Here is a 14593-nt window from a genome sequence, read left to right on the forward strand (position 1 = left end):
ACAACCAGGCTTGTCCGGATTTTCCGACCTTCGGGGTCAAACTTTCCGACCACCACGGTGGTCGGAAAACTGGAGGCAACAAATTAAAAAAAATCATTTCACTACAGAGATCTCTGTAGTGAAATGAATATTATATATATATATATATATAATTTATTTATTTTTTTGTTGCAAGTTGGTAAAATAATTGTTGAAAAACATATATACATTTCATGAATATACAATTGAAAATTTAAAACATTCTAGAATTTAACTTCTTATTTAATCTCCAGACTATTACATCTCTGCAAACTATTATCTGCATACTGCCACCAACATTGGACCATAGGAGGAAGTGTGAACTCAATCTGCAAACAATCACAAAAAATAATAAGTTTCAAATAGTAGAGTCAAAATAAAGGTAGCAACTCTTGATTGTAATAGCAGAAAACACATGCAATAAAACAGATTTTATTAAAACAGCCTTACCTCCCTGTGATAGCATGCATTCTGGTTTTCCTTCATCATAATAATACACATTACACAACCAACAATTCATTACTTAGCATACAGCCTTTATATGAAACAAAACACACACATAAGCCTTCCACAAATAAATAAAAAAGATACTAGAACAAATGAGACCAACACAAGATGACTCCTAGCAGAGAAACATACCCCAATTTTGACTTCCACTTCATATTGCGCCTCTGCCCAGTGCCCTCTGCTAGTCTGCTAAACTGTACAGGCATAAAATCAAGACTAATTAATTAGGTAGTACAAGTATGTTTGACACCAGATATAGCAAACTGAGAAGGAAATAATTTGGTAACAAAACTGAGAAGGAAATAATCCATCAAATTGTTTGACACCAGATACAGCAAACTCTTCAAAGTAACTCCTAACTTGATACTAGCAAAGATCAACTAGAGCAACAGAGGTAGAGCAGTCAGTAAATGACATTACATTCTTCAAAATAAGATGAAATGAAATGATTTGTATTAAAGCAGGAACCTTTCACACTCAAAAGCCCTTATTTATAATCTAAATTGTAGAATTGAAGCTTTTAAAGACACTTACACTGCCACCACAAGGATTAGCATTTTAGATTCAACAAATTCAATGTTCATTTTAGATTATTTAAATGCAGTACTACATCAAGGATGAAATAATGGAAACAAACACTGCATCTACTATATATGTGTTTGATTTGGTACTTCAGAAGATTGGGGATTCATTGCCACAAGTTAGACCTCAGTGATGCCAAATAACAGCACTGCTCAAGAAGCATAGAGTTGATCACCCATGACTGCCCAATGCCTGATATATAAAATATGTTGTCTATAGGTGAGCAAATGATAGAGCAAGCAGATATAATACCTATCTCTGTTCTCACACTTCCATTTAAACACTTGATTTGCATGACTTCACTGAACATTTTCATCTTTTAGAGCACTATTAACAAAATTTTGCACACTACTTTTGACTTAGTTTCAATCAATTAATTCACTGGTCAGCAATCTCCATTCACTTTGCAAAGCAGTAGCTGATAGAACCATTAATATATGTGTTTGATAATTTAGCTAAAACTAGAACAATTAAAAGCCCACAACTGACTCTTACAGTACAAGGATTAACATTTTAGATTCAACAAATTCAACGCCAACTAATCAAAGCAGCTTAACCCTCGCACACTCTAACCCTAGCCCCAAAAAATCAAAACAAAAGACATTGTGTTGGAAGAGCTTTACTTAAGCTCTTGAAGAAGAAGATAGGAGAAAGTGTTTGTGCATTTAGACAGTGGTGAAGAGTTTACAATGCTTGACTTGAAAACAGAAGAAGAAGACAGTTAATGCCTTTATACACACAGTAGGCAGTAGTCAGTCCGTTGTAACAAATATAACAGACTATAAAGGGAAAATACAAAAATGTCCTTCTTCTTCTTGGCTTGACTGGGGTCACTTCATCACCTCCCTGTAAGCTGGAGCATGAACATCGTGAAGGCCTAGCTTAGAATGAAAGTTATCAAATGCAGGCTTTGGCAAAGCTTTAGTGAATCCATCTGCAAGCTGCTTTTGTGAGGAAACTGACAGCAACTTTATCACACCTTCATGAACCTTCTGCTTGACCACATGGCAATCTATCTCAATGTGCTTGGTACGCTCTTGGAAAACATGATTTTCTCCTATGGCAATGGCAGATTGGTTGTCACAAAACAGCACAGTTGGGCTGTCCATTTTCACATTCAAATCAGTGAGGAGGTATGTAAGCCATTGGATCTCACATACTGTGGAGGCTAATGCCCTGTATTCAGCTTCGGATGATGATCTTGATACAGTGGCCTGTTTCTTTGTTTTCCATGAAATCAAAGAATTCCCAAAATAAATGCAATAACCAGTGACAGACTTCCTTGTTTCTGTACAGGTAGCCCAATCAGAGTCTAAAAAACCCTGCAATTTGAGATTGGAACTTGAAGAGTAGAATAGACCCTTTCCAGGAGAACCTTTCAGGTATCTAAGTACTCTGTGAGCAGCAGTGAGGTGAGTATTTCTTGGCTTGTCCACAAACTTACTTAGTTGCTGGACAGCATAGGAAATATCTGGCCTGGTGTTAGTCAGATATAGAAGTTTACCCACTAGTCTTCTGTATATTTCAGGATTGTCAAGTAGGTGTCTTTCTGAGGTATTGAGTTTCTGTCTTGTGATGGCAGGTGTTTTTGCAGGCTTTGCTTCTAAAAATCTATTTTCCTCTAGAATCTCCAAGGTGTATTTTCTTTGGCATAGGTTGAGACCACCAGGAGTTCTAAATGCCTCAATTCCTAGAAAATAGTTTAGATGTCCAAGATCCTTTATCTTGAAGGACCTATCCAAAAACTGTTTGAGCTGACAGATTTGATTAGGATCATTACCTGCTACTAGGATATCATCTACATAGACAAGCAGGGCAGTGAATGAATTTGCTGATGCTTTAGTGAACAAGGAGGGGTCTGCTTTGGACTGTAGAAAGCCATTATCCTGCAAAGCTTTTGTCAATTTTGCATTCCAATGTCTGCTAGCCTGCTTCAGCCCATATAGAGACCTCAATAATCTACAAACTTGCTTAGGCTTATCAGTATGAAATCCAGGAGGCAAAACCATGTAAACCTCTTCCTCTAGATCTCCATGTAGGAAGGCATTATTAATGTCTAACTGCTGAATATCCCATCTCATTGCCACAGCTAGGGCCAAAAAAGTTCTTATTGTAGTCATCCTAGTCACAGGTGAAAATGTTTCTATGTAATCCACTCCCAATTGTTGAGTATATCCTTTGGCTACCAACCTAGCCTTGTATCTTTCAATAGAACCATCTGCCTTATGTTTGACCTTGTATACCCATTTACATCCAATGGGAGTCTTTCCTGCTGGTAATTCTGTCAAAGTCCATGTATTATTTTCAATCAAAGCTTCTATTTCAGCCTGCATTGCTTTTCTCCATAACATATCCTTCACTGCTTCATTATATGACTGAGGCTCATGTGATGAAGAAATAGTTGATGCACACACCTTATGATCATGAGGCAGATGATCATAAGATATGACTTTACTCAGTGAATGAGGGGATGTCCTGGCATTTGACTGATTTCTCATCATGGATTGACAATAATAGTCTTGTAGTCTGGTGGGAGCATTTTTCAGTCTCACAGATCGCCTAGGCTGTGTCTGAGCAGCCTCTTCTGGTAAACATGTTTCAGCACTGTTATTTGCATCATCATTCAGTTCAGTGGTTACCCCATTTCCACTATTTGGATTGACCTCCTCATTATCACTGCTTTGATCAACAACATTAGGACTGTTATTCCTTGTTGGAATCTCAAATGATCTACTTCCTTCCTTAATGTCAATGGGAATCAGTGGGAGTGAAGGATTAAATCTCTCTATCTGCACTGGTTCAGATTTTTCCTTTGAAGTTTCCTTGAAAGGATATTCCATCTCATAAAATTGCACATCCCTAGAAACAAAGATACTTTTGTCAATAATATCACATAGAATATACCCTTTTACATTTGCAGGGACCCCTAAAAAAACACATTTTCTAGCTCTTGGTTGCATCTTGTTTCTCCCTTGTGAAGCAGTGGCACCAAAACATAGGCACCCAAATGCCCTTAGTTGTTGATAGTCTACACTCTTGCCAAATAACATTTCAAATGGAGTCTTTCCATTGATAATAGGACTAGGCAGCCTATTAATGAGGTATGAGGCATGTAAAACACAGTGGCCCCAGAATCTCATTGATAGTCCAGATTGGAATCTAAGTGCTCTAGCCACATTTAAGATGTGTTGATGCTTTCTCTCAGCAATCCCATTCTGTTGAGGAGTATTAACACATGACCTCTGGTGCACAATTCCATTTTCATTAAAAAAATCAGTCATGAAGAACTCAGTCCCATTGTCTGTTCTTACTGTTTTTATGTTTGCTGAAAATTGAGTAAAAACATATTGATGGAAATTCTGAAACAAGGTCTTGACCTCTGATTTGTTTTTCAACAGATGTAACCATGTAAACCTGCTATGGTCATCAACAATTGTCAAGAAATAATGCTCTCCTTTTAAAGAGGCAACAGCAAAAGGGCCCCAAACATCCATGTGAACTAAATCAAAGCATTTTTCAGCTCTAGAGGTGCTAACAGGGAAAACAAATCTTCTATGTTTAGCATAATGACATGTATCACAGACATAACCAGAAATTTTGTGAGAAGAGGTATTTTTTATTACATTCAGAGAGTGTATCTTATCCATGGGATAATGCCCTAGTCTATTATGCCACAAAGCTAGGGACAAATTATTACATTGAATATCAGAAACAACATTACTGCCAACAATTCTCTTCTTAACAGGTGGATGAACCAGCAGATACAGCCCATCCTTTTCCTTAGCAAAACCAGCTATCATCCCATAGGGAGCCTGAATATTGCAACAGTCAGCATCCAAAACAATCTTGCAACATGCCTCTCTTGCCAATTTGCTAGCAGATATGATATTAAATGTAAAAGAGGGTATGTACAACACATTCTCCAGCAAAATATTAGGATGCAATCTGATTTTCCCTATGTGTGTTACTTCCACAGTTTCTCCATTTGGTAGTTTAACATATATGCCTTGAATCTTACGGTATTTCTCAAAATATTCTAAGGAGCAAGTAATGTGATCTGTTGCTCCTGAGTCAAAAATCCAGACAGTAGGAGAGTTCAAAACAACATTAATATGGGAGTGTTTAGAATTGAACCTGCCTTCATTGTGGCTTTCTGAGAATTCCTTGAAGTCTGGCCTGATTCCAGAGCTGGTCATTGTGACAGCTGCATTAGTGGAAGTCTGGTTGGTCTAGTTCTGGTTTTGCAATAAGGACACTAGCCTCTTAAACTGATCAGCAGACAATCCTGTATCACCAATCTGGTTCACATGAGTATTTGACATTTGCTGACTGTCTTGATTTTGCTTGTTTTTAGATTTGTAACCAGCTACCCAGCCGGGGGGAAATCCGTGCTTCTTGTAGCATTTTTCTATAGTATGTCCCACCATGCCACAATAGGTACATTTAGGAACATTTCTCCCTCCATTATTATTAAACTTCTTCCTGTTGTTTGAAGTTGAAACTGCTACAAGACTTTGTTCATCAACAGACTGTATCTGAGTGTTTTGCACAGAATTAGACTGAATTACCTCATTGTTCCTGTTGACAGTACCATTCAGCTTTCTTTCTAACTTCAAGGCCATATTCAGGACCTTCTCCACATCAGGAACTGGATCCATAACTAGCACTCCAGATTTGATAGTTTCAAACTCCTCATTTAATCCTTCCAAAAACCTAATCACTTGATCATCCTCTCTTTCCTTTTGTATTTTGCTCATAAGAGTACATGAGCATCTAGGAACACACTCACACTCAGGAATAGGTCTCATAGCATTCAATTGTTCCCACAACGCATTGCTCTTTGTAAAATATTCGTTGATAGTCATATTACCTTGTATATTTCTGAAGATCTCATTCTGTAATTGTGCAATCCTGTGTGGATCAGTCTGTGAGTATCTTTTCTTAAGAGCGTTCCAGATATCTGATGCCTTCTCAAAGTATAGGACGGTCTCCGCAATCGTGGAATTGAGAGATTTCAGGATCCACGAAGAGACGATCCTATTGCATCTCTTCCATACGACATACGTAGGATCGTTTTCGCTTGGTCTTTGGATGGCTCCACTGACGAATCCAAATTTGTTTTTCACCTCCAAAGCTATCTGCATCGACCTGCTCCAGGAAGCATAATTGTTCTCAGACAAAGGTGGAGAGACGATAATCAGATTCGGATTCTCGGTAATGTGAAGATAGAACGGATCGTCGAATTCATCATTTCGCGGAACAGAGTTCTGGTTTTCTGAGTTTCGATTCATTGGAGTTGGATCTCTGGTTGAACTTCCTTCACCAGCTACTTCATCAGCAATGACCGCTGCGCCATAGCTTCTCCGCTCTGATACCATGTTGGAAGAGCTTTACTTAAGCTCTTGAAGAAGAAGATAGGAGAAAGTGTTTGTGCATTTAGACAGTGGTGAAGAGTTTACAATGCTTGACTTGAAAACAGAAGAAGAAGACAGCTAATGCCTTTATACACACAGTAGGCAGTAGTCAGTCCGTTGTAACAAATATAACAGACTATAAAGGGAAAATACAAAAATGTCCTTCTTCTTCTTGGCTTGACTAAGGTCACTTCATCACATTGCATGTAACTATATGGATACCTGAAATCAGAATTGGAGCAGGAATAGCAGTCGGCGGAACCTACTCTGGCGGCACGGCAAATCCTTCCGGGGACTGGCAACACTTCCGACGGCAGTCTGTGGAGCTCCAGTCGCTGGTTCACGGTGGACGGCGATGGCGGCAATGGCTTCTGGTTCGCGGTCAGCGGCGACGGCTTCTGGTTCGCGGTCGGCGGCGACGGCTTCTGGTTCGCGGTCGACGGCGACGGCTTCTGGTTCGCGGTCGACGGCAACGAACGGAAGAATGGGAAGAAGAGGCGAGATACAAGAGTTGGCGATCGTGGAGGGCTGCTCGCTGCTGCGTCTTGCCCTGGTTGAGGCGAAGAAGACAACAGATTTTGATTTCAAATTTTCAGATCTAGGGTTTGTTTGTGTTAATTGTGTTGTCTACTGGAAGTGTATTGATATGGCTAGTTCTATTCTCCTTTTTCTTGTGAGCGAGAGGCGCCAACCCAAATAAAAAAATACCGCCTAATTTTTTTTTTATTTTTGGTTAAAATAATTACCGCCCAATTCTTATATCCATATTAAAAAATAAAATAAAATAAAATAAATTAATTTATAAATCACACAATTAGATTAAAAATCAATTCAATACTAATTGACATATTGTTATTATAATTATATAGTAATTCAAAATGTATAATTGCTATAAATTCATGATGGTCCAACGACATAGCTGTGGACATATACTACATTGTAATATAGTCAATAGTACTCAAAAAAAGAATACACAATACAATACACGACTGGGGTGAAAATTTGGCACAATTCGTTTTTTTGGTAGCATAATAATAATAATAATAATAATAATAATAATAATAATAACAACTTCAAAATCAAAATATTTTAAAATTTATATATTCATAATTAAAAATAATTTATGATGTTGACTATTATTATTATAAAATATAAATTATATTAAAGTTTACATAATAATAATAATAATAATAATAATAATAATATAGTTATTGGTTATTTTTTATATGCAACCATTTTATCAGCTAACGTAATAAGTTAGAATAAATGTTGTAAGGATTTAAGTTAGAAAATGATTCTATGTATTTGTATATGATGTAGTAATACGGAGATGTCTAATCATTCTTATGTATGGAGATTAATTCATTTTACTGGTTTGCTTGTTGATTTACAACTTTAAGCCCAGTTCACGGGACAATGGATCAGAGGTTACCAAGCTAAAGGTTGGAGTATAAACTGAAACCATTGTTGACACTCTAGCAATGCACCCATATCGCACTTGATCCACGCGAATCGTGGCCTTCGTTCGAGTTATGGCCTGGACCCTTCCTCTTGCACCTTCGTCAGGAACCTATTACCCTTTGGCACGTATTTCGAGCTCTCTAACTTAAACTAACAAGCCGACTAGGTAAACGGATTGTAACCGGATCCGACCCTAGCACTGTATCGCGTAATTAATACTGTCCGTATATACTACACCAGTAGTGTACTATTAATGGATTGTTTCGAAGCATCTTTGATTCTAATTTGCCCAACGGTATGTTAAAGTGGTTGTTTATATTAACGGATGGTTTTGACACTATTATCTAAATTTAGCTTATAGTATTTATCGTGTGGGCTCGAGGTTTAGGGCGAGTAACGGGGTCGGGATCAGGCCTAATAGTGTTTAACCAATAACTTACTAAGCTGAGAGGGAGCCTAAGTTTCAAGTCGGGGCCGAATGAGTACCATCACGAGATCGGAAGCGATTGGAAAATTATCCTCCCTATGCATAGAGCTGGATCCAATTTGGGCTCAGTATGCATGGGTAGGTAAGTCCGAGATATATTCCTTATAACAATACATTAGCTGATATTATGAAACTCAATAGAATTATGATTCTCAATAGAACTATGATTATAGAGTCCTAACAAGAATAAAAGTTTTAAGAAGTTCAAGTGAGAAAAATGAGTTCATGTATATAGAAAGGGCGGCATAGTATTATTTTTCACAACAAGAATGGTAAAATATTTGTTACCCTATGCTAATTTGTTTGTTTATATTGAACATCAAAACATATCAACATACGACTATTAAACTCTTTGAATCGTGGTCGGTTGAATAAATGCAAGTTAAAATATAAAAATAAAAAAAATAAAAAAAATAAAGAAATAAAACAATTCCGACCACTTTTCACAAGTGGTCGGAAATACCGACCACCAGGGTGGTTGGAAATACACTCTAATTTTCAAAAATTAAAGTTTGGCGAAAATTTTCCGACTACTATATAAATAGTCGTCGGAATTTCCGACCACCCTTCATAAGTGGTCGGACATTCCGACCACTTTCCGACCACCATAACCCTTCGACGGAAAAGTGAAAAAATTCACCTTTTTTGACCATTTTTTTGGGTGGTCGGAAATTCCGTGATTTCCAGCAGTGAAACAATCTAAAAATATATATATTGGGAATGTTTGGTAAATAATTGTTAGCTGTTAGCTGATTGAGTTAGTGAATTTGATGACTAGTTGATAGCATTAGCTATTGTGTAGAAATGTGTTTGGTAAATTAGCTGGTAGCTAATAATTGATTACATACCAAATGACTTTCTTAAAAAGTTGATTGAAAAAGCTGCTACCAAGATCCGGCTATGCGAATTACTGTGTAACGGGTCCTACCAGATAGTCGACATCGGTTCTGTATGTGACACATTATGCTGAAGGTGAGCGAGAAAGTTGGTGCTGATCCGGCAAAGGACAGAATTTTTCGCAAGAAGTTAAATAATATTGTTTGGTCGAACAATATCCTCATTGATGTGTTTGAAGTCCAATGGCGTTCATTAATGGAAGAGTACAACCTAGGAGAGCACCGCTGGTTTAGCAAGCTGTATGTAGAGCGAATGTTCTGGATCCCAGCTTATTTTGTTGACATGCCAATGAGAGGGTTGCTGCGCACAACGCTCGATTTGAAGGGGAAAACAATGCCTTCGGTAAGTTCACCCATCCACACTGTAGTTTAGTTGAGTTTTACATGCAGTTTGAGAGTGTTTTAGAATCCCAACGCCACCGACAAGCAAAGCTTGATGCTGAGTTCAGGGGTATTCACCCGATTTTAAAATGCCATTGGCATTAGAGCGTCATGCAGCAAAATTGTACACGTTGAGTATTTTTTATGAGTTGCAGATCGAGATTGTAGCTGGGTGTTTTTTTGTCGGGTGGTTAGCATTCGTAAGGAACAGGGGTTGTTTTGGTACGACATTAAAGGAGGTTGCAACACGGTATATAGCGTTCAACATAAGGCAGGAGGATTAAGTGCAGAGTGCAATTGCAATTTGTTCAAGAAATTGGGTTTGGTTTGAAGGCATATGTTTTTAGTGTTCAAAGATGCACAGTTACAGGTCATCCCAGCCCAGTACGTGGTGAGCCACTAGTGTAAACAGGTCGACCCGGAGCTGAGTAATGACCGATGCATCGCGAGTAGTTCCCCTGGGTCGAGCTTAAATATATTGTGGGCTGAGATAAACACGTGTGTTGGGATGGTTGGTTGCAATGAGAGTCGCATGACACGAATGGTAGAAGTGTTGAAGGGATTAAAAGCTGAATTCGTACTTGATGGTTCAGGCACCGACACGGCAAAGGGAAACTCAGATGCTATCGAGGCGCTTTGCGGTGTAAGGCCACCGTAGTCTATATCCATTAAACTACTGGCCCAGGCTAAGAATAAAGGGAGCGGAAAGCGTTTCAAGAGTAAGCGGGAGTTAGCAATCGAGGCAAAGGAAAGATGTGAGTGTAAGTGCGCGACGTGTGGACTGTATGGACGGCATGACAATATAAATTGTGTAATTGTCCCACGAGTGCGTCCGGTCGTCAAGACCACTCGTACGAAGAGATCTAAGAAGCAGTGCACACCCAATGTAGGGTGATATCACGATGGTACAACCCCCGTTTTTTCCACAGTTTTCGTAATGGTGCAAACTTGTAAATAAATGATGCCGTAGTTGTTTAGTTTACTATTCAATTAGGCATATGAGCGATTAATGTAGTTTCTTAGTCGACCAGTTAGATTGTTTTTGCTCTTTACGTTAACCAAACTCAAATTAATGCTCGTATTTTTGTGGCTATAATAATAATACGAGAAGAAGTCATCCATTATTATTATTATTACTACTACTAATATTATTACTATTAAAATGTTGGAAAATACTTCCCAATGAATCAAATTTAGAATAGTAAAAAGTTTTTAGATTATTTTGGGTCTGCTACGATGGTATATTTGTAATTATCTAATGCCTGTATAATAAATATCAGAAAAGAAAAGATTATCTCCATTGTTCGTGTGCGATCCCCTGCGTATTCTAACAGTGTGGTAAATTGGGCATTCTTTGAGATGCCTGAAATTAGTCATAGGAGATTGATTGATTCACTTTGGCGAGACTCCTTGCATGTATGTACCTCACATTGACTAGAGGTGCAAAAACCATAATTAACTCGATTCTTCGAGAACATTAGGCGAGTATTTTAACTGCAAAATATATATATATAAATAAAAACTAAAATAAAATAAAAGCATACGTATAACGTGACGTGGACTATATATTAACGCTAGTATATACCACTCGTCGGTGCATGCATACACGTAAAGTTTTTGAAATTACACATTTCTGCCACTAATCTCATTCATTATTTTTATGATTTTATTAATTAAGCTAAACTGCTATTACAAAGTACAAGTACACATTATCAATTAATGATGCTAGTGGTGATGCGAAAAACTTTCCGAAAAAGTTGCACGATTAGCAAATGAAACTGCGCCAAAGACCTTGTGGTCTAGTGGCATCCGGTGTCCCGGTTAACACTCCCACATGGATGATGAGAGTTGTTTCGAGCCTCAGATCATTATACAATGATCTCAACGCAAAAAAAGTGATGTATGCATTGAGTGACTCCCTGTGATCCTCACATTTTTAGAATCATTATTTTAAAAAATTTTCCTTTATTTTTATATTGTTATTAGACGACTAAACTCATTTGTTCTTGATGACACATATTTGGCAGTAGATTAGAGCATATCAGAACTAGGATAAGAGCCTATCAGATCTAGGATCAGAGCTAAGATTAGAGCGTATTAGAGCAGTTAGTTATCATTCTATTAACTGTTCAACTTGTTTTTTTTTGTTTTTTGTTTTTTCACTTCTAGATAAATGTTTTTCAAGTATCATTATATAAAACAAATTTAATAAATTGTATATAATAAAAAGGAGCAAAATCACATGAACTTTTTCAAAAAATATTCCTCTAGTCAGTAAGTTTTATTCTAACCCAAATTTCAACGGTCCTTTTTTCACTTTCTAAGTTTTTTATTTTATATTATAATTATAACAGTGATAGTAAATATACCCCAGGCCCAGTCGGATATGCTCCGGACCTGGTTGGTCGGGAGGCCGGTTGGTGGGGAGGATCGATGTGAGGTCGGATATCACGGGCCGAACAGTACTCCCGATTAACCACGTGGCGTGCCAATGACCGCCACGTACTCCTTTCCGATTGGGCGAAGTGTGAGGCGTGCGCATGCGCGCCACGTTCTCGTCATGCCGGAGGCCTGGTAGCCACACTTTTCTCCCTTATAAATAGCGCATTTATGAGGAGAGGGAGGATCTTTTGGCAAATTCTAGACTAAGACTTAAAGTGAGCTCGGACAGTAGGGAAGCCCACTGCCGACCCGCCGAGCCCTTTGAGCCCCTACTTGACTTGTAAACGGGTTTGGATCCTTGAGGCAATAAGAGATCGTATTTTTCGATTTTACTTGGTATTCGTATTTTACACGTATATTGCGTTAGTTACTCACTCCTGGAGCACCCTCTACAAGTGATAATGTATTATGACGATGCTTTTGTAAAGCTTGGAAGAGGGGTAAGAATTTATTTATTTATTTGTTTGATTGATTATTTATTTATTTATGCATTTATTATGTTAATTATTTTTTATTTTATTTTGACAGGAGATTTATTAGGGGCCGGAGGAAATTGGGCAGGAGGAGATTGATGGTCTTTCGGCGCATACTGTTTTAGTAATTAGATTTGGAACAGTAAATAACACCCATTGTTTCGAAATTAAAAATTGATGGGCACTCAGTGGAGAACGGGCTATGGGTTGGCTGTATTTGATAAAATTAGATTGGTTGGCTGTAGATCAGTACATATCAAAGCTAGGATAAGAGCATATCAGATCTAGGATCAGAAAATATCAGAGCTAAGATCAGAGGGTATTAGGGCAGTTAGTTGTCATTCTATTAACTGTTCAACTTGTTTTTTTAGTTTTTAACTTCTAGATAAATGTTTTTAAGTAACATTATATAAAACAAATTTAACAAATTGTGTATAACAAAAGCACATGAATTTTTCTAAAAAAATATTCCTCAATAGTCAGTTAGTTTTATTGTAACACAAATTTCAACCGTCTTTCTTTCACATTCTAAATTTTTTATTTTATATTACAATTATAACATTATTTATTAAAATAAATAAATAAATAAATAAATATATATATATATATATATATATATATATATATATATATATATATATAGAATTAAGGATTTTGCAGGTCTGTAAATTGTGTTGAGCTTATGGGCATTATGTATAGCTCTGACAGAGACCATGCCCAAATTCCATTATCTGCCAAGAAATGATAAACTAGGTGTCGAGCACATTTCCAAAAGAATATGAAAACAATAAGAATGCGATTGGTAATGAGTACAGGTTATATCCTTTACACCTTTACACTATTAAGGTTCGCATAATATTGTAAAATATGGTAATACAATTCCTATTCATACTACAATTGTACATTAAAATATGGTAATAAAATTTCTAATATAATATATTCTTTTTTAACTTTATATTCGTAATACAATTCTAGATTAAAATTAGTGATAGTAATAATACAATACATATATTTCATGCGACGTAATCTATATCTATATTATTAGTAAAAAAAAAAATTCTCAATTTTAACTTCTTGTCCAAAACAATCATATACTATTAAGATTTGCGTAATATCGTAAAATATATGGTAATACAATTCCTATTCGTATTACAATCTACAATTGTACATTAGAATATTGTAATACAATTCCTAATCCTAATAAAATATATTCTTCCCTATTTTCCTATTCGTAATACAAATCTAGATTAGAATTATTAATCGTAATAATACAGTACATATATTTCTTGCAAGCTAATATATACTATTAATAAAAATAAAATCCTAAATTTTAACTTTTCGCCTAAAACACTCCGTTACTATTAAGGTTTGCGTAATATTGTAAAATATGATAATACAATTCTTATTCGTACTACAATTGTACATTATATTAAAATATGGTATTACAATTCCTAATACAGTATATTATTTCGTACTTTCCTATTCGTAATACAATTCTAGATTAAAATTAATAATCGTAATAATACAATACATATATTTTCCCTGCAACGTAATTTATACTATTAATAAAAACAAAATTCTGCATTTTAACTTTCTGCTCAAAACACTCCTATACTATTAGGGTTGCGTAATATTGTAAAAGATGGTAATTAATATAATCCATATTCGTACTACAATTGTACATTAAAATATAGTAATACAATTTCCAATACAATATATTCTTTCATACTTTCCTATTCATAATACAAGTCTAGATTGAAATTACTAATCATAATAATACAATACATATACTTATCTGCAACGTAATCTATACATCCATTCCCGCTTAATTCCCACCTAATTCCGAATGTAGCTAAAATCCGTCGTTCGGTTGGAGGGAATTGCAACCCCCCCCCCCCCCCCCCCCCCCATTTTCTTTCTATTTTTTTTTTT

General features: G+C 36.5%; 1 long non-coding RNA gene across 1 annotated transcript; it reads right to left on the reverse strand.

Annotated features, from left to right (window-relative positions):
* Positions 1–275: 275 nt before the first annotated feature.
* LOC116000247 lies at positions 276–6852 on the reverse strand. The gene is made up of 3 exons (XR_004094084.1): positions 6744–6852; positions 469–719; positions 276–347 (listed from the first exon to the last, which is right to left on the reverse strand). It is a non-coding gene; the product is annotated as an uncharacterized LOC116000247 (long non-coding RNA).
* Positions 6853–14593: the final 7741 nt, after the last annotated feature.

The sequence above is a fragment of the Ipomoea triloba genome, chromosome 12 (genome assembly GCF_003576645.1).
Source record: "Ipomoea triloba cultivar NCNSP0323 chromosome 12, ASM357664v1".
NCBI lineage: Eukaryota > Viridiplantae > Streptophyta > Magnoliopsida > Solanales > Convolvulaceae > Ipomoea > Ipomoea triloba.